At 39.8% G+C, this 25,838-nt stretch overlaps 1 pseudogene; it reads right to left on the bottom strand.

Moving 5' to 3' along the window:
* Positions 1–20,230: 20,230 nt before the first annotated feature.
* Positions 20,231–20,327, bottom strand: LOC122099822 (annotated as a pseudogene).
* Between the last annotated feature and the right edge of the window lie 5,511 nt (positions 20,328–25,838).

Genomic DNA, 25,838 nt, shown 5'->3' on the forward strand with positions numbered 1-25,838 from the left:
GCAGAATGTACACATTCAGCAGGGAAGTGAGCTGCAAAACCACTTCAATCATTCCAGGCACAGCCACCAATGGGGGGAAACCTGAAACATTTGTTAGAGTTACACTATGGTCAAACTTTTCTTAGCCTCTTCAAACAATGACTAATTAACCTTCCTCCCTCAGGTGAAGGGAGCCTCAGGCTATCTTTAGGTTAACAATAGAGAGCCAGTTTAGTGGGGGACATAGTAACAGAGTAGAAAAACACTGCTCTCTGGACTTCGGGAGTGTGTTTTTCACTCTCCATCTGTCAGATTTGAAGGCCCTTCTTCTACCTCTGCCAGTCCTTTCTCCTTCCTTCATTCTCCACATCATTAATGCAAATCCCCAATCCAGGGAGAGGCAGGGCCCTTTCTTTTCTGTTTCCATGCCTCTGAGTTAGAACCGAGCTCTGTCCTTTTGACTCTGGGGCCCTTTGCTGCCTGAGAAGTGGGAAACAGACAGTCTTCCTGCCCTGTAGTTTTGTGAAGGCAATGCTGGTGCGCTGGCATGCTGCAGAAGGCCTCATGACTGGGAATTGTTCCCTTCTTTCCCAGATTCATCTATCATCTCCTATCTATCTTTTATCTATGTATCTATCTATGTATCTATGTATCAATGTATGTATGTATGTATGTACGTACGTACGTACGTACGTATGTATGTATGTATCTATCTATCTATCTACCCACCCACCTACCTAGGTATCTCTTTGCCAGTTCATGGGTGGAACTCAAGGCCAGGACACTCTCTTTAGCACTCTACTACTTGAGCCACAGCACCAATTCTGGCTTTGTGTGTGTGCTACCAAGGAAACATACCCAGGGCTTCTTGCAGGCTAGACAAGCACTCTCTCACTAATCCACATTCCCAGCCCCCTCATCTTTTCCTTAATGGTAGTTTTTACATAAGTATGCTGCCATTTTACATCCCCAAGTTTAATTTTCTGAATACTGGTTACTTCTATGAAACCTGACCTTCTCTTCCCCTGCCTGATTTGTGACTATTCTTGCATTGACCCCATAATAAAATGTAAATAAAGGCTGCTGAGAGCTTCAGTGTGCATCATATAAGGACACAGGCCTGGAACCCTGGAAGAGAAAAGCCATCGGCCTGAAATGAAGGCAATGATGCAGTATGCGCAAGGAGCATATCTGAAAAATAAACCAGTAAATAAAAGGAGAAGAATTGCATATGGTCTGTTTGCACTCAGGGAAGTAATATACACACATAACTAGGTAGGACACTGATACATAAACTTGGCCTTCTCTTTTTGAAAAAATTTTGTGCCTATCCCAGGACTTGAACACAGGGCCCACTGCATTCCTCAGCTGTTTTTCCCAAGGCTGAGGCTTTACCACCACCACAGATCCACTTCCAGCCATCTGTTCATTAATTGGACATAACTGCCTCCCAGGATTTCCTGCCTGGTCTAGCCTCTGTCTCCTGCTCAGCTTTCTCTCTCAAAGCTAGAGCTCTATCCTCTGGGGCACTGCTTCACTTCTAGTTTTCTGGTGTTTTAAGAGATAAGAGTCTGACAGACTTCCTGCTCAGGCTGACTTTGAACGGCAATCTCCCAAAGAGTCTTCAAGTGGCTTTCCTCAGGGATTCACCGAGGAGCCCCTCCACACAAACCCTTAATCTAAATTTCAAGAGGCACTAGAGAAAAAGAGATACAAGAAGATGCTTCTAGTGTGTTCTAGATACTTAAGGTTGGAGACACACAACACTCATAATCATTAGATCATTTTATAGGCAAAAGGAGCAATGCAGACAGTATGGGGATGGCTCTAGCTTTCAGTCCTCTCATCCTGAGTAGGAAAATTCACTGCAGCTCAATGCTAATTGACAGTACTGGCATGTCCTGTGGACATTTGCTCCCAAATCCTGTGACACTCATTTGTCACGTTTGGCTACAAACCTGTGACCAGATGAGAAGATGAAGAGAGAAAATCCTTCCTAGAGAAAGCAGCTATGAAGAATATTGGGTAGTTAACCTATAAATTCAAACCATTGGAATGACCCTGTTAAGAAGTCAGATTTTCCAGATTAAAAAGTGAAGAAGAAAAGAAAGAATGTACCAGTGGCTTCTCACTTTAAAACCAGCTCCTCAGGAGTCTGAGATGTAGAGAACCTGAGTTTGAATCCAGTCAGCATAGGAAAGTCCATGACACTACTATTTCTAAGAGATCACAGAAAGGTTAATGCACTACCCTTGAGCAAAAGGAGCTCAGAGACAATGCTTAGGATCATAGCTCAACCCCAGGACCTGACCACTCAACAAGAGCATGTACCTCCATGTCTTTGGGTATGTATGGATGTATTCCTATAGGTGAAGCTCCAGAGTAGTTATGATGAATGGCACCAAGCTAGGAAATTTGTATTCAATAAAATGATCTCGTAACAGAGACTGCTTTCATGACAGTGTACAATCCAGGGCTCCCATCACTGTTCCTAGGGTAGACTGAGGGTTTCTCTGCATCCCAGGCCTGCTGGAAGAAGTCTTTCTCATTGAATGGACAGGCAGACAAAAGCCCTCACTCCTGTACAGCTGTGTAACAAACAACTCCATCTGGGTCAGATAGTGAGGATGATTTTGGGCAGGCTCTGAAGGTCAGGAGAAAACGGTCTCTTTGTACCCCAAACTATCTCTCTCCCCAATGCTCGGGGAGAGCACTGACAGGGAGCCTTCATTTGTGCCACCTCCTGTGGCAGGCCAAGTCCTGTGCACTTATCCTGCCTTTGTGAGACTATATTCCGGTGTTCAGATACAGTGTTCAATAAAATTCCGTAGTCCTTCTTGCAGAAAACTAGGACACTGAACCTCATGAAATGTTTCATTGACGGCGATGATGGTCCTATGATTCCTCTCTAGGATTCTGGAAGCCTGGGAAATCCAAGCACAAATCTGATATCAAAGCTTCCTGTCATCAAGGGCTGGTGAATCTCATCAGGTTTTGAAACCTTTGATCTCTCCTAGTTGAGCCCTGGGTGGCTAGGTATTGGATTTGAAAACAAGCCTGGGGTGCTGACCATGAGCTCAGTACAGAAGCCCGTTGTTTTACCATTTTGTGTAACAGCATCAATTCTAGTCTGTGTGTGTGTGTGTGTGTGTGTGTGTGTGTGTGTGTGTGTGTGTGCGTGCACATGCACGCAGACTCATACACCATTCCTTGAGGTTGAAGTGAAGACCTGAGCACTGTACCTGAGCACTATAACTAGTTTCTCTTGTACAAGGATAGCCCTCTCCCACTTGAGCCAGAGCTACTTCAGGCTTTTTTTTAGTGATGTCCTGAGAAATCAAACCCAGGGTTACATATATGAAAAACACTTTACTCTTAAGGCACATTCTCAGCCCTTTACTTCAGGTTTGTTAGTTTGTTCTGTCTTTTTGTTGTTGTTATTGTAGGAGTTGACATCTGGGCCTGGGTGCTGTCCCTGAGCTCTTTAGCTCAAGTCTTGTGCTCTACCACTTTAGCCAAAACGCCATTTCAGTTTTTCTGGTGGTCCATCAGAGCTAAGTGTCTCAAGGACTTTCTAGCTCAGGCTAGCTTTTAACCATGATCCTTGTATCTTATCCTCCTGAGTAGTTAGTATGACAGGCATGAGCAACAAACACCCAACTTCAACTTCAGGTTTCTTAGTGGTCAAATGGAGAAAATAGGCTCATGGTACCTTTTGTGCCTGGGATAGTTTGGAACCCAGATCCTCAGATCTCAGCTTCCTGAGAAGGCGGGATGACAACCTCAGCTATAGACCCCTAGGCTGTGAACTCTGCTGCAAGGGGATCCTTGGTTCCACGTGGTGGAGTGCTAACCATGAGCCAAGAGGTAAGGGGCAGCACCCAGGCCCCTAGTTCGAGGTTCATGACTGAGAAAAAACAAAACAAAACAATTGTCTGCAGGAGACAACTCATTACTCTTCAGAAATATATAATTTTTTTCCTGCCATGGGGACATATCTGAGAGTTAATATTCTTGTCTGCATAATCATCTCAGTTGTAGAACTCTTACAAGGACCTGATGAAAGAATGCACCCTGTGAAGGACACAGTACATGGCACTCTTTGCATGACTCAGCACACAGCATTCTGTGAAAGACTCAGCGCCCAGCACCCAATGAAGGACTCAGCACAGAGCACCCTATGAAGGACTCAGCACATAGCTCTATTCAACAAGCTGTCATTAGAATTGTAGTGACAATTCTTCCACCTATGTCATTTTTTCCATTTATGACATCCTATTACATAGCATATAGATTTGCATCTGAATTATACATTCTACCTAACACTGAGCACTTTCAAAGAAAAAGAAAATGTGTGTCACACTCAACTTCTAAACTCCACAATTACATTTTTGGCAGTGTTGGGATCTAAACTCAGGGCCTAGAAGGCTCAATTCATGAATGAGTGACGGTCAGCATAGCAACCTATAGCCAATTCAGCTGCCAGGCCTTTCCTTGGCCCTGAGATAGAGCCCCAGATGCTGACCCCCATATCGCACTTAGTATAGTTATTCATTTTATTTTTGCTTTATTCATTTATTTACCATTTATTTTATTGATGATTATTACACATGAAATATTTATTACATAGGATATAGATTTGCCTATGTATGGAACCTCACACCTGACATGCAGGACTTTCACAGAAAAGAAAAACATGAGTCACCATGGACTTCTTACTACACGATTCAATTTTTGTCAGTGCTGGCATCTGAACTCACAGCCTACAAGGCTGAGTGTCAGCATGCCAGCCTGGAGCATATTTAGCTGACAGTCATTTCCAGCACCTGAGATCGAGCCCCAGGGATGGACAAAATAAGAACAGATTGACAAGCAGATAGTATTACACAATAAAATATAGATCTTTATACAGTGCCAGAGATGTCTATACATTCTTCAGTTATATTGACCACATTTCTACCAATTCTTGGATATTTAGTATACTTCCATATAATTAATATTATTCTTTTCATACTTAATGAATTATTAATTAAATCATCCACTGTCTGGAAACTATTGCGTCCATGTAATAATATTCTTTGAATGTTTAAAAAAACTCATTAATATCCATTGGCCTCCTAAAATCACTCTGTCTAATTGTATAGTAGTATCCAGAAACAACCAATTCCACCTTGCCATTCATAATCTTCCATCGGTATTCCTATGAATAGGAATGAGACTCTTAAGATCTCCCTCCATTGGTAGAGGACAGGAAGGGGCTTCCAACACAGGGCCTATGTTGCCGTGTTGGCCTATGGCTTTCCTGGTAGCCCGCCAGCCTTCAGTGAACCCAGGTTACAGACATTTTTCAAATGTGTCATTCACACACAGGATGGTCACCTTGCAAAGCAAACAAATGTAAAACTGGCAACCATCTGCAAGTTGCCTTTTTTTTTTTTCTGTGTCGCATTATTATTTTTTTCCTGTCAGCCTCTGGGGCCCAGAAACCCAAGTTCGGCTGTGGGTCCAGTGGCTGCACCAGAGCCTAGAATGATCAAAGCTGAGGCAGAATTGCCACGACCTGAGTTCAAGCTCTGTGCTTGACAAAATAAAAATAAATAAATAGGTACATATATTCATACATTAAAAATAGTTAAAATATTATGAGGCTCCTTGGCTTGAAATTCATGCCCTTTATTCTGCCAGGCCTGGGAATTGAACTCAGGGTCTGGGTAAATCTGCAGCACTGTGGGGGATGGGGAAGTTCACCGTGCTGGAAGACAAGAAATCCAGGCCTGTTCCTAGAGCCTGAATTCAATTCCTAGCACTTAAAAGAATAATATACATATACATTTTTAACAGATGATTTATATTTACATACACATATTTACTGCATATTAAGGTTAGTGTATTCATTTTATTTTGTGTTTTATTAATTTTTTTATGTATTTTAGTGAGCATGATTATATATACCATTTTTTGCATCCTATTACATAAGACAAAAATTTCCCTATGTATTCTAGATCATTCCTGAGACCCAGGACTTTCACTGATAAGGAAAACAAGTGGGACAATTATTTTGTCCACCAGGATTAAGTTTTTGGCAGTTCTGTGAATTGAACTCATGAATTCACTTCATGAATGGTTAAATGTTAGCAGAGTAGTCTGACGCAAGTGAAGTTGGCAGGCAAAATTGAGGACCTGAGATCAAGCCCTAGGAATGGCCAATATATAAACAGATAGATGTTTAGATTGCAGTGTGTGTGTGCATTTTTGTGTGTATTTACATATGTATATACATCCATAAATATATACAGACAGATATACATTTATGTAGATTCTAGTGTATAACCCTATATAAAGAGTGATGTCTATATCTTATTTTTAATATATTCTTTTACTACCAATTATTCTGTCTAAAATTATGCCTCTATTAATTAATCACGGTAGAACAGTTAATGAAGAATTAATCAATGACCTATATTTATTACATACAATCTTATACTAGAATGACTAACTAATTAGTAATTCAATTAGTACATTTCAAACATTTTATTAGTGTTCCAATACATAGGAACAAGTTTCCTAGATCTTCGGCAGTGTGTAGGTGCAGTCCCAGGATCGAACTCAGGGCCTACATATCTGGGTTGGACTCAGGCTTTACTGATACCCCTCCAGCTTTTGTCATGCAAGGTCACATACAATTAAAAGACTAGTCATTGAGACCAAGGAGGGTAACAGTGCTGAGGAAACAAATGTAAAACTGTTGTGTGAAACTTCCTGGGTTTTTCCTCCCCCATTTTTGTTGGTTTGATGTACTTTTGCCAGTGCTGGGAGTTGAACTCGGGTCCTAGGTTCCCTGGATCATATGTGGGTATAGAAGCTGCATCCCAGGCTATCATAATCATGGTTTAAGACACAATAAAATGGTTCGTTGAGTAAAAGGAGCTCAGGGAAAATGTCTAGGCTAACAGTTCAAGCCTCAGAACCTGCTACAAAAAAGCCATTAACTCCATGTGTCTGAGTATGTATGCATGCATTTGTATCAGTGAACATCCAGAGGTTCTATGAAGAAAGGCAACTAGCTAGGAAATTTGCTTTGAATAGAATGGTTTCATAGCACAGACAGTGCTTTCTAAACAGTGCATATTCCGGGGTTACCCTCACTGTTCCCAGAGTAGCCTGAGGGGTTCTCCATACCCAAGGCTGCTGGAGGAACTCTGCTTCATTGTTGGAACAGGCAGACAAAAGGCCTCACTCCTGTACAGCTGTGTAACAAACAATTCATCCAGGCCAATTACTGAGAATGAGTGTGGGCAGGCTCTGAAGGTCAGGAGAAAAAGGCCTCTTTTTACCCCAAGCTCTCTCCGCAGTGCTCTGTTTTGACAGGAAAACTTCATTTGTGCCACATCCCGGGGCAGGCCAAGTTCCCTGCACTCATCCTGTCTTTATAAGACTATGTTTCAATGTTGAAACAAACTGCTACCATTAATTCAAGAGTGCTCCTGGTAGACAATTAGGGAGCTATACCTAATGAAATGATTCATTATTGGCAACGATGCCTCCGTGTGTGTGTGTGTGTGTGTGTGTGTGTGTGTGTGTGTGTGTGTGTGTGTGTGTGCATATACCAGTCCTGGTGCTTGAACTCAGGACCTAACCACTGTATCTGAGTTTCTCCTGTACAAGGACAGCACTCTACCACTTGAGCCACAGTGCCATTTCAGGGATGTGGAACATTTCTATGGATGTGGTACTGAGGATTCAAACCCAGGGTTTCACACATGCAAAGCAGTCTACCCCTAGGAAAAATTCCCAGCACTCCACTTCAGGTTTCTTTCTTTCTTTTCTTGTAAGTTGGAGGAGTTGAAGTTTGGGTCTGGGTGCTGTCTCTCATCTCTTCAGCTCAAATCTAGCGCTCTAGCACTTGAGCTACAGGGCCCCTTCAGGCTTTCTGGTGGTTTTAGGAGATAACCATCTCAAGGAATTTCCTGCCCAGGCTGGCTTTGGACCATGATCTGAAATTGCTTTGAACCAAGATCTTCAGCTTCCTGAGCAGACAGGATGATAGACCTCAGCTAAAGACACCTAAGCCCTGACACTTTGCTGCAAAGAGGTCCTTGGCTCAGCATGGTAGAACTTTAGCCATAAGCCCAAGAAGAAATTCAGCACCTAGCCTGTGAGTTCAAGGTTCATGATGGTGAAAATTAAACCAAAACAATTGTCTGCAGGAGACATCACTAGAGCTAAATATATACATAAATTTGGCCCTGCCTTGGGGACATATCTGAGCCTCAACTTACTCATCTGCACAATCATCTTACTTGTGTAGCTCTTATAAGGACCAGATGAAAGAATACAACTCGTGAATGACTCAGCACATAGCACCCTGTGAATGACTCAGCACACAGTACCCCATGAATGATCCAGCACCCCGTGAAAGACTCAGGACCGAGCACCCCAGGAAGGTTTCATCACATAGCTGTATAGTATAAACTGTCTTTAGATTTAAGGTGCTTTCATCAGTATCACCACTCTTTCACATACACATCACAAACCACACAAGTTAACATCTTACGGTTTAGAGGGGTGTTTTTTTGTGGGGAGTATCATCAGCCTCGGGGATTTCACTCATAGGTTGGAGGTACTGTCCGAAGATCTTTTCCTCAAGGCTAGAGCTCTACCATTTTGAGGCATAGCTCAGAGTCTCCCAGACTTCCTGTCAGGGCTGAGTTTTCAACCCACCAGTGTCTGATATCATCCCCCAAGCAGCAAGGGGTGAGCCAGCATCATCTGGTTCCATGGTGCTGGGTTGCAGCTGTTGACCTCTGGCTAAGTCATGTTAGGTGGCATCCATCGGCTTCAGACTCGCAGCTTGCTCTGTGATGAGGTATTTGAAATCCTGGCCTTCTATACTTGCAGTCAGAATATTCTAACTTGTTTTTGGTGCCAGTCCTGGGGCCTGAGTAAGGGCCTAAACACAATCCATAAGCTTTCATGCTCAACAGCAGTGCTCCACTTCTTGAATGACAGCACTACTTGCTGCTAATTCTGTTCATGTGATATTGTGGAATGGATCCCAGGGCTTCATACATACTAGGCGAGCACTCTACCACAGAGCCCCAGGAATGTCAAGTGTAGAAATAGATATGTAGATTGTTACACACACACACACACACACACACACACAAACACATATGTATACACATACATATATAAGTACATATATATATGTATGTATAAAACAAGACAGGGATGTCTGTATATTAATTAATTATATATACTATATTACTACGAATTATCAATAAATTATTCCTTCCTTTATTTAAGTATTATGGTTGAATACATAATATAGTATTAATTGAAAATTAGTCAATATACTATAATTATTGTGTATAATTTTATAATATAATCATACACTACTAATGTAATTATTACTTTGCAACATTCCATTTGTATGGATATATATCAAAATGCATTTCTTAGGATCTCCTGCCATTCATAGGTGGCAGTCTTGGGATTCACACCCAGGCCTAGGTTGCTGATTTTGGCTATGGCTTCCCTGATAGCCCACCAAACTTCAGCAGGGCAAGGTCACGTACACTTTCCAGGCCCTGTCATTTAGAACCAAAATGGTTGCAATGCAAAGAAAAAAAACATATAAAACTGCCTTCTGGAACTTCCCAGTTTTATCCTTCTCCTTTGTTTTCAGTTTGGGGGCCAGAACTCTGGGTCTGGGTGCTGTCCCTCAACTCTTCAGCTCAAGGCTATCGCCCTACCAGTTGAGCCATAAGACTACTTCCAGGTTTTTCTGCTTATATGGTGCTGAGGAATCTAACCCAGGGCCTTATATATGCAAGGCAAGCACTGTTTACTGAGCCATCTTCCTAGCACTTCTACTTTTTTTTTTGATAGTCCCAATGTTTGAACTCAGGTCCTAGGATCTCAGGATGGGCTGTGGGTCCAGAAGCTGCACAGCAGCCTAGGATGATCAGAACTGAAACAGAGTTGCACGAGCTGAGTTCAAGCCCCAGGCATGGCCAAAAAAAATATTAAGGCCCTGGCTTGGAATTTGCACTGTTTTTCTGGTAGGCCTGGGATTTGAACTCAGGGTCTGGGTAACTCTGTGGTACTATGGCGGAGAGTAAGCTCACCGTCGTTGAAGACAAGAATTTCAGCAAGAATTTTAGGGCCCAATTTCAAGCCCCAGTACTGAAAAAATAATATCTATATATGAGATCTATTTACGTGCATGGGTTCAAAACTTATGACATTTATTACCCTTGTTTTTATTTTATTTAGTGATAATACATATATAGCATCTATTTCATTTATTACATCTTATCACATGGATCTATTTGCATATAGATTATACATCATACTGAGACCCAGAACTTTCACAGACAAGGAAAAAAATGTGTCAAAATTGGCTTCTGACACCACATATAAAATTTTGGCCATGCTGGGATTTGAACTCACAGCCCACAATGCCCAATTCATGAAAGGGTCAGTTGTAGAACAAAAAAGCCTTTGGCAAACTGAGCTTCCAGCCAGTTCTGAGGACCTGGGAACAAGCCATAGTAGTGGCTGATAGAGAGAGATAGAGATAGAGATATATCTCTATCTATCTATCTATATTTCTACAGAGATATAGATATATCTCTATCTATCTATCTATATCTCTACAGAGATATAGATACATATCTCTACAGAGATATAGATAGATAGAGAGACAGACAGACAGACAGACAGACAGACAGATAGATAGATAGATAGATAGATAGATAGATAGATAGATAGATAGATAGATAGATAGATAGATAGATAGATGGATAGCTCTAGATGCATGAAACAAGAGAGAGATGTCTGTATACTATGAAATTGCATATACGATATTACTACTGATTACTGGGAATTAAATTATTCCTTCCTTTTTTAAGGATCATGATTGAATACATAATAAAGTATTAATTGAAAATTAGTCATTGTATTATAAATGTTGTGAATAATTTTATAATATAATCAAACACTAACTACTAATTTACTTGTTACTTTTATAACATTCCATTTGTATAGATGTACATGGGAATGGGTTTTTAGAATCTCTGCCATTCATTAGTGGCAATCCCAGGATTCGACCTCCAGACCTAAGTTGCCAGTTTTGGCTATGGCTTCTTTAACAGTCTGCCAAACATCAGCAATGCAAAGTCATGTACTCTTTCTTGCCTTGTCATTTACATCCAGGATGATCACAATACAAAGGGAAAAAAAAGTAAAAAACCACCTCTTGAACTTCTCAGTTTTATGCTTCTCCTTTTTTTTGCCAGCCTCAAGATTTGAACTAGGGTCCTAGGATCCAAGGGTGGGCTGTGGCAGAGATGCCAAGACCTGAATGCAAGCCCTGTGCTTGGCCAAAAAAATAATAATTATTATAAGGCCCTGATTTGGAATTTGCACCATTTTTCTGGCAGGCCTTTTATTTGAACTGAGGGTCTGGATAACTCTGTGACACTGTGGGTAAAGGGGAAAAGCTCACTGTCCTTGAAGACAAGAAATTCAGACTAGTTCCCAGGGCCTGAAATGAAGCCCAGCACTGGAAAAAGTAATACTAATATATGAGATCTATTTTCATGCATGGGTTTACTGCATATGATCTTTATTACCCTTGTTTATTTAGTATTATTACCCATATAATAGTTCTTTTATTACATCATATCACATAGGATATATTTGCATATGGATTATACATCATACTGAGACCCAGGACATTCAAAGAGAAGGAAAAAAGTGTCAAAATTGGCTTCTTACTGCACGAATAAATTTTTGGCGATGCTGGGATTTCAACTCAAGGCCTACAATGGCCAATCCATAAATGGGATCACAGTCTTAGCACACCAGCCTCTGGCAAACTGAGCTCCAGAAAGTTCTGATGACCTGTAATCAAGCCACAGGAGTGATCGTTCTCTCTCTCTCTCTCTCTCTATATATATATATAGATAGATAGATAGATATAGATATAGATAGATCTATATATGTCTCTATATATCTATAAATTTATAGATATATAGAGAAGATATATAGATATATATAGAGAGATATATCTATATATCTCTCTATATATCTATAGAGATATCTATAGAATATAGATATATATCTATATATAGAAAGAAACATAGATAGATAGATAGATAGATAGATAGATAGATAGATAGATAGATAGATAGATAGATATGTAGATATATATGCATATAGAGAGAGAGGGAATGTGAGGATATTAAATTATATATATGATAACCATTATTAGTTATTAAATTATGCCTCCATTTAATGAAGTATCGTGTTTGAATACTTATAAAAGCATTAATTAAAAATTAGTCAGTATCCTTCCATTATGGGAATCATACTATGGTGCCAGAATGGAAGATATAAATCCAATAACTTTTCTGTGGCATTATAAAATAGAATCATGAATTTACTGCAAATTTAATTATTACTTTTATAACATTCCATTAGCATTCACATGAATATGAATGAGTTTTTCAGGATCTCCTTCCATTTGTGGGTGACAGTCCTGGCTTTCGAACTCCAAGCCTGGTTAGTTTCTTTTGAATGCAAACCATTAGAATGACACCTTGAAGATTTCAGATTGTTAAAATTACAAAAAAGCACAAAAAGATGAAAAGAAACGAAGGAGCCAGGGCTCTTGCCTGTAATCCTAACTCCTCAGGAAGCTGAGATGTAGAGAATGACAATTTGAATTCAGCCGTGGCAGGAAAGCCTGAGACACTCTTATTTTTAAGAGATCACAGGGAAAAAAAAAAACATGAATGGGGCTGTGGCTCAAGGACAGAATGCTACCATTGAGCAAAAGGAGCTCAGGGACAAGGCCTAGACTCATAGAACAAACCTGGAACTGCCCCCCCTGCCCCCCCCAAAAAGGAGGCAATAACTCTATATCTCTGTGTATGGATGGATGATGTATGGATGACAGGCATTCAGCAGGTTGCCCATGCCCAGTCCCCCAACCTGGGTAAGCTGGAACAAGCCCTCAGAGAGTTCTAAGTCTGAGCTGGAAGCTCGAACAAAGCATTCTTCTCTGCCATTTAATAACTGAAGTCTTATGTTCTGGCTGAGGTGTCCAATCAGGACACCTAGCAGCCAGCCACTGCCTCCAGGGAGATCACAGTACCTAGACTGTAGGAGTTGTCAAAGTTTCTGGTTCCATATTCTCTATCCCTCTGTAGGATGTGAGCCTAGACCTCTAGGGCCTGGTGGCTATCACTCATTTATCATTCCTCATTGCTGAGTCACAGGCTGGTCCGAAATCTTGGCAAAGATATGAAATAGTCAACAATATATATGCCGAAAGGGATATGCCAATAAATCTCACCCTCATAATTCCCATTAGAAGGGAGCCTTGGGGTGCGAATGTGGCTTAATGGTAGAGTGCTTACCTAGCACGCACTAAGCCCTGGGTTCGATTGCTCAGTACCACAGAAAGAGAAAAAGCCAAAAGTGGCACTGTGGCTTAAGTGATAGTGGGCTAGCCTTGAGCAAAAGAAGCTCAGGAACATGCCCAGAACTTGAGTTCATGCCCCAAGATTGGCAAAAAATAAGTGAGCCTGATGAGACATATTCTTCTGGGAATCAGAGGAGGGCCGAGGTTATAGGTAAGAGGTAGGGTAGAGGGTAGGTGTTGGTGGTTAACCTCTGTAAGCTACTCAGGAGGCTGAGATCTGAGGATCCCAATTGCAAGCAGGAAAGTCTATATGAGACACTTTTCTCCAATTAAACACAAAAAGCCAGAAGTAGAGCTGTGGTTTAAGTACTAGAGTGCTAGCCTTGAGCACAAAAGCTCAGGGATAGGATAGCATCCAGGCCATGAAATCAAACCCTAGGACTGGCACGCACATGCACACACACACACACACACAAGATAGAGCCTTTGCCAGTCAGCCTGCACAAGTTCCATCTCTAGCAACTCAATATGAAAAAAAAGTGGGAGAAGGGAAGTAAATACTTGCTCCAGGAGGTGATATAAGCAGTGCCAAAATTCCCCAGGAGTTCCAAGATGTGGATTCAGGGCAGAGGGCCTCAGGCAGAAGGTACAGCATGGGCAAAGGTCCTGAGGTGTAGAGCAGATGGTGTGGGTGGAATGAAGGTTCTGTGGCTTCAAGCAAGTATGGCAGGACATTCAAGGCTGAGTCACAGGTAGGGCAGAGGGTGGGGTCCCACAATGGGGCCCAGGGGGAAGATTAGCTCGGCTTTTTACCAGGGACCCCATCCATTTCCTGTGGCTGGAATCTTATTTTTAACAGCTCCTGACCCTCTGACCTCCTTTGCATATAGAAGGCAGGGCAAACGCAGGGAAGAACGCTTGTTTGACCCATTGCAACAATGAGAAGTATAAGTTGTCATGTTTAAAACGAACTTTACAACTTTGGTGCGGGCGGGGGGAAGGTTGGGTGGGGGGCCGAGGGGAGGCTGGGAAGTGATGGGAAGGGGAAACAAAGAAGGAGGCTACAATGCTTGGTAAGAAATGTACTCATTATCTTGCCCATGTAATTTTAACCCCTCTGTACAGTATTTTCACAATAAAAAGAAAAGAAAAGCTTCTAGCACAATGCCACCAGTGGCTCAACCCCTGTAAATCTTAGCTACTCAGGAGACTGAGATAGAGATCTTATGTGAAGCCAGCTCAGGGGAGGAAAGTTAGTGAGACTCTTCTTGCCAATGAACTACTAAAAGCCAGAAATGGAGCTGTGGCTCAAGTGGTAAAGTGCTAACCTTGAGGGAAAATGTTAAGAGACCAGAGCCCAGATCCTGAGTTCAAGCCCCAGTAATGGCACAGAAAAATTAAAGAAAAGCTTTCAGGAGCTCCTACTCCACTGTGGTGAAAGACTAGTCCTCAGAAGACTGAGATGTGAGGACCACAGTTCAAAGCCAGCCCAAGCAGGAAAGTCCAAGAGACTCTGATCTCCAAGGAACCTCCATAAAACCGGAAGTGGCTCTTTAGCTCAAGTGGTAAGCTGAAGAGCTTAGGGACAACGCCCAGTCCCAGAGTTCAAGCCCCATGACCAACCCCTGGCCTGCTAGTACCTCTGTGGCTCTAGGCAGAGTACTTTCCAGTGGGCCCCTAAGGGTCTCCCAATGTCTAGGTGTCCTACGCAGCTTGAGAGCAGCCTGTTTGGAGGCCATTGTCTACAAAGCAAGACATAGTACCAGAGAAGGGTGGAGCCTTGGGGCATGGAGATAATCAGAATGGCATCTGTCATGCATGTAATGTGGATCTGAGCAGTAAATTGATGTCTCAGACCACAGTTCTGAGCCAGGAGGGGCAGAAGCTGCAAGATTTCATACCAGGTAATGCCCATTCATGCAGGTATCACAAGAGTGTGAATTTGTCAGGCACACCTTGGGCAAGTGTTGAGTTGGGCTCATGAAAGACTTGTAGGCTCAGGAATCCACAGCCAGCTGGCTGATGCTTGTAGCAGTAGCTGTCCCTGGAGTCCCAGGGCTCAGAGGCCTGCTTTTCTCACCAGTGCTCAGGGACACAGGAAGGTCTGCAATCGTGGGCTGACTACAAATGAGCATCCATAGTGCCCTCTCCTTGGTCCTGTGGCCCAGTGCACAAATGGAGGGACTGGTTCCATGGAACTTACTTCCATGGCCCAGACCCCTCAGCCCAAGAAGGATTTAGGGAGAAAACACTTGATATGCCTGTAGAGTTTACTGTGACAATGCCTCAGGACTGCCCCCAGTTCTAGCTCAGCTCATCATTACCACCTTCCTGTGTATGTTTGTGTGTGTGTGTGTGTGTGTGTGTGTGTGCGCGCGCGTGCGCGCGCGTGTGCGTGCGTTTGCACGCATAAGCACCTTGGTTCTAGGGCTTGATCTCAGGTCCTGGGCTCTGTCCCTCACATTTTTCATTCAGGGCTAGCACTCTTCCACTTAAGCCACAGCTTTTCTTCCAGCTTTTGGGTGGTTATTTGCAGAAGAGAGTCTCACAGACTTTTCTAGCTGGGCTGCCTCTGAATGGCAATCCTCAGATCTCAGACTCCTGAGGAGCTAGGAGTATGAGAGCATGAGCTATTAGCATCTGGCCACACTTCCTTTCTTGGCTAAAACAGACTACCTCTCTCCAGCTGAGCACACATCTACAGCTACCCCTCTTATCCCTGGCTTCAGATGAAACATAACCTCCTCCCCTGAGGAAAAAGAATGGGATCAGGTTTGAGTTTTATGTTCTTCACAGTCAGAGGCTGGTGGAAGCTGATGTGGAGGTCAGAGATCTAGGCCAGGGCAAGTAGACAGCTGTTAGAACAGAAGAGTGTAGGAAAAGATATCCATGCAGTTGGATGCCAGTGGCTCATGCCTATAATCCTAGCTACTCAAGGCTGAGACCTATGGATCAATCAAGATTCAAAGCTAGCCTGGGCAAACTCTTATCTCCAAAGAATCACGAAAAAGATGGGAAGCGGAGCTACCGTAGTTCAAGTAGTACAGCACCAACCTTGTGCAAACAAGCTAAAGATACCTAGGATAACACCTAGGTTCTGAGTTCAAGCCCTGGCAAACACACACACACACCTCCTCTGGAGGTGGACAAAGATATGGATAGCTGAACTTGGGCTCCAAAGGAAAAGTGGAATATTTAGGTCTCTGACAATTTAAGACTCATTATAGATCCTGATAGGGGGCTAAAGGCAAGGTTGCAATGGAGAAGCGGCACCATCTGAATTTAGGAATAGGCAGACAGGCACTCACCAAGTGGACAGAGAAAAATGAGGGAAAAATACACACACACACACACACACACACACACACACACACCACACACACACACACACACACCACACACACACACACACACCAACGGGTAGCCCAAGGCCTCAGCAGTCCTTGAGCACATGAATATTCCAACCCCCGGGAAGATGGCAATATTGGTCTCCGAACAACTGTAGACAAAACTCAGAGCCTCTCACACATCTGGAATGGCTCCTAACACAGCAGGGCATTTCCTACTGTACACACAGCTTTTTGCCAGAATTTGTTATTTTTTATTTCAGTTTTCTCAAGGCTAGCATTTTATTGCTTGTACCACAGCTCCATTTCTATCTTTTGCTGGTCACTTTCAAATCAGAATCTAATGGACTTTTTTTTCTTGGTCTGCTTTCAAACCACAATCCTCAGATTTCATCTTTCTGATTAACTAGGATTAAAGACATGAGCCATCACTGTGGCTTCTACTTTTTCCTCTATAGTTATCTAATGCACATACTTAGATAGTAATGTAAAACTGAGAGTATAGAAGCAAGATGTACAGTGATGATACTGTCCTGTCAGAAATTCAAGTTAGTAATGTAAATTTCTTCATAAGACCATAAACAAAAAATACCATGATACAGTGTAAGAGAACTCACTATTGAACATATGAGCTTTAAGAGCTTTCTAATAGATCCATTATTTATTGTTACCTAACATTATTAAAACATATGAGGCATTAGTAAAATAGAAGTCCTATGCATGACTACATAAATTCCATGTTTTTTTTAAAGACACTTGTTTTCATCTAAAAAAGTAGGCCTGTCTATTGTCTTCATGTGATTTTGATGATTGAAGGTGCTTAGTGAGAAGGTGAAAATGTATTAGTAGTCCTAAACTATCAATTCTCATTTTTTCTTCTTGGAGAATATAATGATCAAAGCAATAGTTCAGAATCAGCAAGCAATAGTTCAGAATCATGCTTCCAGTGCAAGTGGATCACCAGTAAGAAATCCTCAATACCATTTTACACAAAGTTTTGTCACAGATACAATCTGCCTGCCTTCTCTAGCTGCTTTACTAGCTTGGACCTATTTCTTCATTGTACAGGAAAAGTGTCATTCAACTGATTTCAGTCAGATCTGTTACTAGAATTACCAAGGATTTAGATTCTTGTCTGTAATTTGGTCAAAGCTATGTCTCTTTATGTAGGCTACTAAAAATGTATTTACTAATTTCAAGTAAATACATAAATTCTATTTCAATCTTTTTAAAAAAATACAATTTTGTTTGCTCTATCAATTGATCAGAGGCATGGATTTTGTGGCTAGCTAGGTCATTGCACGTGTGTATCTCTCTTCCTTTCTCTATTTCATGGTTCTCATAGATAATATGATTGCTCCATAATTATCCTAATTTATTTTGCTTTTATATTTTTGGTTGTATCATTTCACTTTTTGCTCTGCCATTTCCCAAATCATTTATATAGAAGGCATTATTTCATATTTTCTCATTCCTAGAATAAGCTGCACATGAAGACATCACTGGTTCTCATTTTCAGTCTGTACCTTTGAATATGGAGGAACATCTTTCCTCTGTTCTCCATCAATTCCCTACTCTCCAGTTAGAATAATTTCGAATAGTAAAATTAGAAAAAGAGAATATAAATCATGGTGAAAAAAATATGCAGAAAATTCACCAGATATTTCTGACCAGTTCAACCTATGTGAACTGTTAGGGAAATACATGGAAACCTCATTCCCACTGGCTCTCAAAGTCTCTGCTTAGTGAATTCTTAGAAAGATGAGGAACAAGATGAAAAAGTAAGGAATAGTATCAATTGCAAGACAAAAAATGGAGAAGGATCCAAGTAAATTTCTTCATTGGGCTACTGAAAATATTCAGCTTACTACAGTGCAGAAACTACTTTTCAAAAAGGCCACTCATGTGAATAATAGGGGATGATGATGAGTATACCTCACTTCATCTGGAAGCCGACAGTGGACGCTCAGACATTGTCCATGAGTTGGTGGCTCAAGTGGCAAATGCAATAACTGTAGATGGCTGGACACCCCTGCAAAGTGTATATATGCAGAATAATACCAGACTGGCTTCTTTCTTACTTCATCATGATACAGATACCAATGCCCTAACTAAAGGCCTCTTGACCCCATTACATCTTGTGCTGAGAATTGAGATAGCAAAGATACACTGGATCTCCTTCTGTTGAACCATTATATAAACCAGGCGTGAAGAACAACTTAGAAGAAACTGCATTTGAAATTGCCCAAAGGATAAGTATTTATCACTACCTCTATGAAGCTGTGGAAGGCTGTACAAATTGTTCTCTTAAGTCCTAATGGTAGGGTTAAGTTTCTTAAATTTCAAAAATGCAAGTCCATCCTTTGTGTCCGTACAAAATATTTCCACAATCCAAATAAGGACAATATCTTTTTTTTTTTTTTTTGGCTCGGTCATGGGGCTTGAACACTGGGCCTGGGCGCTATGCCTCTGCTCTTCAGCTCAAGGTGAGTGCTCTACCACTTGAGCCACAGCTTCACTTCCAGTTTTCTAGTGGTTTATTGGAGATAAGAGTCTCACGGACTTTCCTTCCCGGGCTGGCTTTGAACCGTGAGCCTTAGATCTCAGCGTCCTGAGTAGCTAGGATTACAGGAGTGAGCCACCAGCGCCCGGCAACACCAATACTTACTGTAAAAATTCATGAATTCCATGGAATTCTTCCAAGTGAATTGCCTGCATTGGATGTCAAAATGAATTCAAGAGTTTTTGTATACATGTATAATGATTTCTGCAGAGTTTGTGATTTTTTAATCAGAAATAATTTTAATGTATCTGTTGAAATGAGTAGTACAGAAACTAAAGTATTTCTGGTGGTTGTCTGAAAAAGAATATTTTAAAATATTCTATATTCTATGTTTGCATAACGTTCATAATTTATTTTATTCTTTCCTAGATATACTTTAAATTCTATATTATTTTATAATATATAGGTTCATTAATGTGTCCTTTCAGATTGTATTCCATATAGAAAGTTTTAGATTCCTTTTTTGCCTAGGTCCTAATATTATTTTTCTTTGGGATAAAATGACAATTTTGTCTAATTTCAAAAGTTTTGTAAAGTTTATGCTATGTAAACGCCTTTCTGAGGTGAAGATTTAATACACTAATGCCAAACTAAATTTAATTTAAAGGAATTACGTTTGTTGTTACACTTGTTATTTTGTAATCAACTTTTTTTTTTTTTAGGTCCGGTCCTGGGGCCTGAACTCTGGGCCTGGGTGCTGTTCCTCAGCTCTTCAGCTCAAGGCTAGCGCTCTACCACTGAAGCCACAGCGCCACTTCCGGCTTTTTTCTTTTTGCTTATGTGGTGCTGAGGAATCGAACCCAGGGCCTCGAGCATGCAAGGCAAGCGCTCTACCACTGAGTCACCTTCCCAGCCCTGTAATCAACTTTTTAATAACTGTTTTTCATTCCTTGCATCTGAAGAATGAAAAATATGGAATACTTCACAAATTTTCATATCATCCTTGTGCAATTGCCATGTTAATCTCTGTATTGTAATTTGGGAATACATGCTGCTGAAGCATGTAGTATCTTCTAAATTTAAGTAGTTAGTGATGCAATCTTTATACAGGCTTATATCCGTGGGTGCCTACTTGGAACAAGGAAATCTTATTGTTCCTAACAATGCTATTATTTCCCTAAAATTCTGTGAATAGGGGAAAAATTACATGTTCAATCGATTGCTCACATTTGCAATTTTTTTTGTCAATGACAATTTTAAGTCTTTTTCATTTGGAATTTGATCATACTTTCAATAATTTATAGCTAGGTCCAAAGGTGATGGCTTTTTCAAGTACTTATTGATCCAACTGAATTAGGTTTGTGGAGCTAATGGATTCAAAGTAAGCCTTGCTTAAGAGCTACTTATAACATTCTGCAGCTGACATTTTCCCAAATGAGGTCTTACTGGCACAAATGTCTACCTGACCCTTTACTCTTCTCCCATGTAGGAACAGACCAATCAGAATATCTTACCCTGACAACATAGATTGTTTTACTTGAACAAAACTTAAATGTTACAAGGGATCATAGAGAGATGAACAGTTCAGTCAGAAGTGTTCAGACTAGAAGGTATTTTATCAAAATATAATTGTTTATTATATCTAACATTTCAAAAGTAGCTAAAGCCAAGAAGGTGAAAAAATTGATCATATGCGTGATTACTTAATGTCCTGGCCTGTCTACCATCCAACCAGGCAGGAACTTACACCACTGCATTTCTATCACGAAATATTTTCATAGTTGCAGGAGAAGTCCAGATGTTTCTCCTCATTATTAGGCTTTTAATTGGTAATGTTTTAATGGTAAAGCTTTAGGTCCAACTCTATCAAACACTGAGGTACAGATAATGGAATAATACTTTAAAACAGAGTTGCCTTTGATACTGTAACCACAACAGAACAATGCAAAGCATGTGTCTTTTTCTTATATTATATAGTTATATATTTTATATTTATATGTGCTGATTTTATATTTCACACAGTGAAACTTACTAGAATTAGTTGATAATTTCACTAATAAATTAATATTTATTTATTCCAATAAATAGAATAGGAATATAAATAATTAGGTTTAAAATGTATATTAGAATATATAAAGTATCAGAGTAATGTCTTTGGTATAAACTTGTGATACATTCTAACTGTTCTTGGTCTTCTGAATTCACATGGTAAAAAAAAACAATGTTGTTTTCCGCTAATCTAAAAGGGATTTTGCTCTGCTTCTCTGTTTATTGTTTTAACTCGCTGGTCCCAAACTGTTTTTTAACATATTTCTGAAGCAATCCTACTAATTATGCCCAAATTTTGCTGATAAGGTGTCTAACAAATATTATTCTTCTGCATGACACAATGATTCCTAGGATCCCAGGTCCCAGTTATCGGCATCATCAGATAACAGAGGCAAGACTTCTCACCAAGGCCCATGCAACATGCCAACACAAAGTATTTGAAGATCCATCTCAAGTTCTAATTTCCTATATTTAAGGGCCCCAATTCCTTGAGATGCAGGAATTAGCAGTAAGCAATTGTGAAATGCACGGCAACTTAAAATGAAAGATGAGATCACAAAATTTGAGAGTATGTATGACAATTCAAACATTCAACTTACAGCTGACCAGCCCATATGAGTGAACAAGTTCACAAAGTGTCATAAGATTATTTTTAATACCCCTCCCCTATGATTAATGAAAGATTTTAGTCCTGCATAAGTGAGCCAAAAAGTAGTTCCTGGAAGGATAGATCGATAATTGGTCTACCAAGGCCCAGAAAAATTTACTTAGAGTTCAAATGTAATTCAGAAAAATATTGAGAAGATCCTTAGTGCTTCAAAACACTGGGACTTCAGTACAACGTATTTCAGTGGTATAAAAATGTCACTCTCAAACCAATGATGATCTACATTTAATATTTTGAAAATTATTCCTTTTCAAATTAACTTTTTAAAATCACATTCGCCAAAATAACATTTGACAAGTAGATGATACTTAGTGACATTACAAGTTTTTCAAGTGTAGGCAGCAAGTTACAATAGAGTTGAATTATTTACCCAGCACTAATGCCCAACACATTCAACCATTCATTAAAGTGTAGAAATAGTACCACCCACAATTTGTGTTTTTCAGTAAGGGCCTTCCAGAAATGTGTTAGGTAGATCAGCCTCCCAAATTTCAAACCCAAAAATTAGCTAATAAAGTCAATGTCATCATTTAATAAGGTACATTTTAAAAAGTCACAAGTAGTTGTCTTATCATATGTAATAATATGTTTTCCCTATCTGTCTAACATAGGAAGAAATATGACTTAAGTCTTGAATATGGGTACTCATCAGGGATATGACAAACATAAAATCTGTCTTCTATTTCTATCATATTCCTCTATAGGAATAAATTTTAGTATTCTTCTTTTTCCAAAACTTATAGGTAGTAGAAAATAATATCCCATGTAAAATAAAACAATCACACCATTGTACAAAGCCATTTATAAGAACTGGTAGTTAGGAATACATTCTATGCCAATGTTTTTACTTTCTTTTTGACTAAAGATTAATCTTCCAAATGGATGAGAATAAAATCATGGTTAGGTGCTTCACGTCTCCTGTCTTGCAAATTTGAGTGAATTATGGAAATATAAGCTGACATCAGTTCAAGCATATGCAGTATGGAAACTCCATGAAATGTACATAAACCTTTCAAAGTATTAATAGACAGTGTAACAGGATGACTATCAGGAAGTTGAAAACAGAAAGGAATTATAGTAAAGACATAGAATGAATGAAAAATGAACAAGGGGCAAGTACAGCTAGAATACTCAATCTAAACATATGATAAAGGAAGTGGTAAATCTGAAATAAATCTTGGAGAAGGGGTTGGTTGAGAATGATGGAAGGAGTGACTCTGATCCAAGAGCATTGGACAATTAGATGGATATATTTAATTGTAACACTTGCACAACCTTTTGAAATTCAGTTTAAAAACACAACAAAAAACAAAAACACAAAAAAATCATAACCAATCTGAAATCTCTAGAAAGTATGAATATTACCTCCACAAATTTTAAGCAGTTAATGAAGGAAGGGTCGTCATGGGAAAAGCAAACAAAGCTATACAAAGAGAGAAGTTTTGGATAGGGGAGAATTTTGAACAGATTTAAATAGATTGTCTAAGGTTATAAATCACCTACATCTGCTGCAAATATTATCTTTCTTCTATGAGTTCTCTGTCTGAACTGGATAATCCAGTCGTGAGACACACTTGATAGCTTGTGAAGACAGAATGGAAGAAACAAGATCAAGAACCCATTACTCCACTGGAGAGAAAACAATCCTCTATGTTTTCTCTAATCTCTCTTCACTACTCTTTCTTCATACTTTTAAGTCAATTGATTTTGAATTATATTTTTCCTTCTTTCTTCTGACAAAGTAATTGGTCAAAGTAATTCCTTAAATATTATTTGCCATTTTCTTCTTTCATGCTGTTTAATTGGCCAAGCAAGTCTATTAAACTTCCCTCTTGCATTTGGTTGCCCTGAAACTTAATGTAAAACTTTGTCTCCAGAAAACAGTCCAAGAAGCTGTGATCACAAATATTTGGCTGTATTTTTTCTTTTACCTTGAAAATCTTCTTGTGTCTAAAGTGCCCACAAAAATAAGTAATCCATCACTTTTTGGTTCAATCCATTCTAACCTAAAAGATATATTTTGCTAAGAAGATGGTTAGAGGAAACTGAAAAATACTGCACTTTTATCTTCTATCTTAAGACTCTCCTTAGATACCATATCAGGAACAATGAAGTTATTCTATGCAAAATTATTTCAATAGATGATTTTTCTCTTGGTCTTGCATTTGTTCACCAAGATGTATGGAGGAGCGTAGAGTTAAATCACCTATACCTAGGAAGACAGTGTCTGTTACAAAAGGACAATGCTTCTATGTCCTGCTTCTATGTCCTCCTCTTAGCTCTTGCCTGATTTCCAATTAATCACAGCATTTTGGCTTCAAGTTTAGTGAAGCTGAAGGACTATATGGGCTCCACCACTGTTACATCTTCATGATTTCTCTTTTAAAACTATTTAAGTTGCTTCATTTGGATGTGGAATTTATTTTCATGTCTTCATTCAATCTGTTCTGCATTGTAGTGAGCCAAATAGGCTCTGTAAAATCACTTTTGGTAATAAAATTACTAACACAATTTAGTGCTGGGAAGTTGGCTCTTTGGTAGAGCGCTTGCCTTGAATGCCTAAGGCCCTGGGTTCGATTCCTCAGCACCACATAAGCAAAAAGAAAAAAGCCGGAAGTAGTGCTGTGGCTCAAGTGGTAGAGCGCTAGCCTTGACCTGAAGAGCTGAGGGACAGCGCCGAGGCTCAGAGTTCAGGCACCACGACTGGACATCCAAAAAAAATATTAACACAATTTATATAAAAAAGTTTGGCCTCCCTTCACTGCTGAAGCCAATACGCTTAGCAAGGCTTTCTAAGAACTATGTTTTCTTACCTTTTCCATTTGCTCAATTCTTTTCTGAACCCAAAACATTTTGGCTTATGTAATAAGAGAAGTCTTCACTATTTCATGTTATTAAGGATATTATTTTTTGTGAGCCACTTAGAAATGTGAAATCATTGGTTTGAAGTATCCAATCAGATTTTTTTCTGTGTTTCACTGCTTCACATGCAAAGACATTGTAGAAAGTGTTACAAACAGAAATGTGTAATCCCAACACCTTCTTTCATTGTGGAGGGCACTTTCTCCCTAAATATTTTGACTCAAATTATCTTTTTCAGAGAATTACGGTTTGGTAATTAAAGGTAAATTCACAAAATTGATGTCTTATTTTTTAAGAATTTGAATTTAAATTCCAGTATATCCTTGTTTCAACATAAGAATGTATTTCCTGGGTAAGGATAATTCCAAGGGAACCTACAGGATTTAGAGCAACGTTTCTGAGGTTTGTTTGTTTAGTGTGAAAATGAGATCTTCACCCACATTGCTTCCTCTCTACTAAGTCTCCGTGGATTTCTTTGCATGAAAGCCTATTCTCCCAGGCAATTTTAAATTTTCTTAATAGGCTAAGTTGTTAAAAATTTTGAACAACTCAAATTTACCTGTCATAACTTTAAAACCCTTGAAATACCTTTATCAGAACTGTGAATTCACAAATCCTAATTCCACCTTTACCATCAAAAAGTTAACATGCTGTTTTCATGATATGGTGTCCATGCAGCTATTATTTTCCAGTGGTTTTGTACTGCGTATACATAACCATATAAGCTGAGGCTAAGCAAAATGAATTCCAAGATATGGAACCAGATTTTTTCAATTGTGGTTGTTGTTTTTGATGAACTATGTGATTTGTTTTCTCTGGGTTTTCCCCCTATTGTTCATTCCTGCTGTATTTGATTTTGTATTGTGTATGCATTTACCTTAAATAGGGAAGGGAAGAGGAAGAGCAAAATGGTGAGACAAATGACAAAGGGAAAACCAATGCAATAGCAACATTCACAAGACAATATATTGGAAATGTACATTACAGCTTGTGAGG

The sequence above is a fragment of the Dipodomys spectabilis genome, unplaced genomic scaffold (assembly GCF_019054845.1).
Source record: "Dipodomys spectabilis isolate Male_0828 unplaced genomic scaffold, ASM1905484v1 ptg000538l, whole genome shotgun sequence".
Classification (NCBI taxonomy): Eukaryota; Metazoa; Chordata; class Mammalia; order Rodentia; family Heteromyidae; genus Dipodomys; species Dipodomys spectabilis.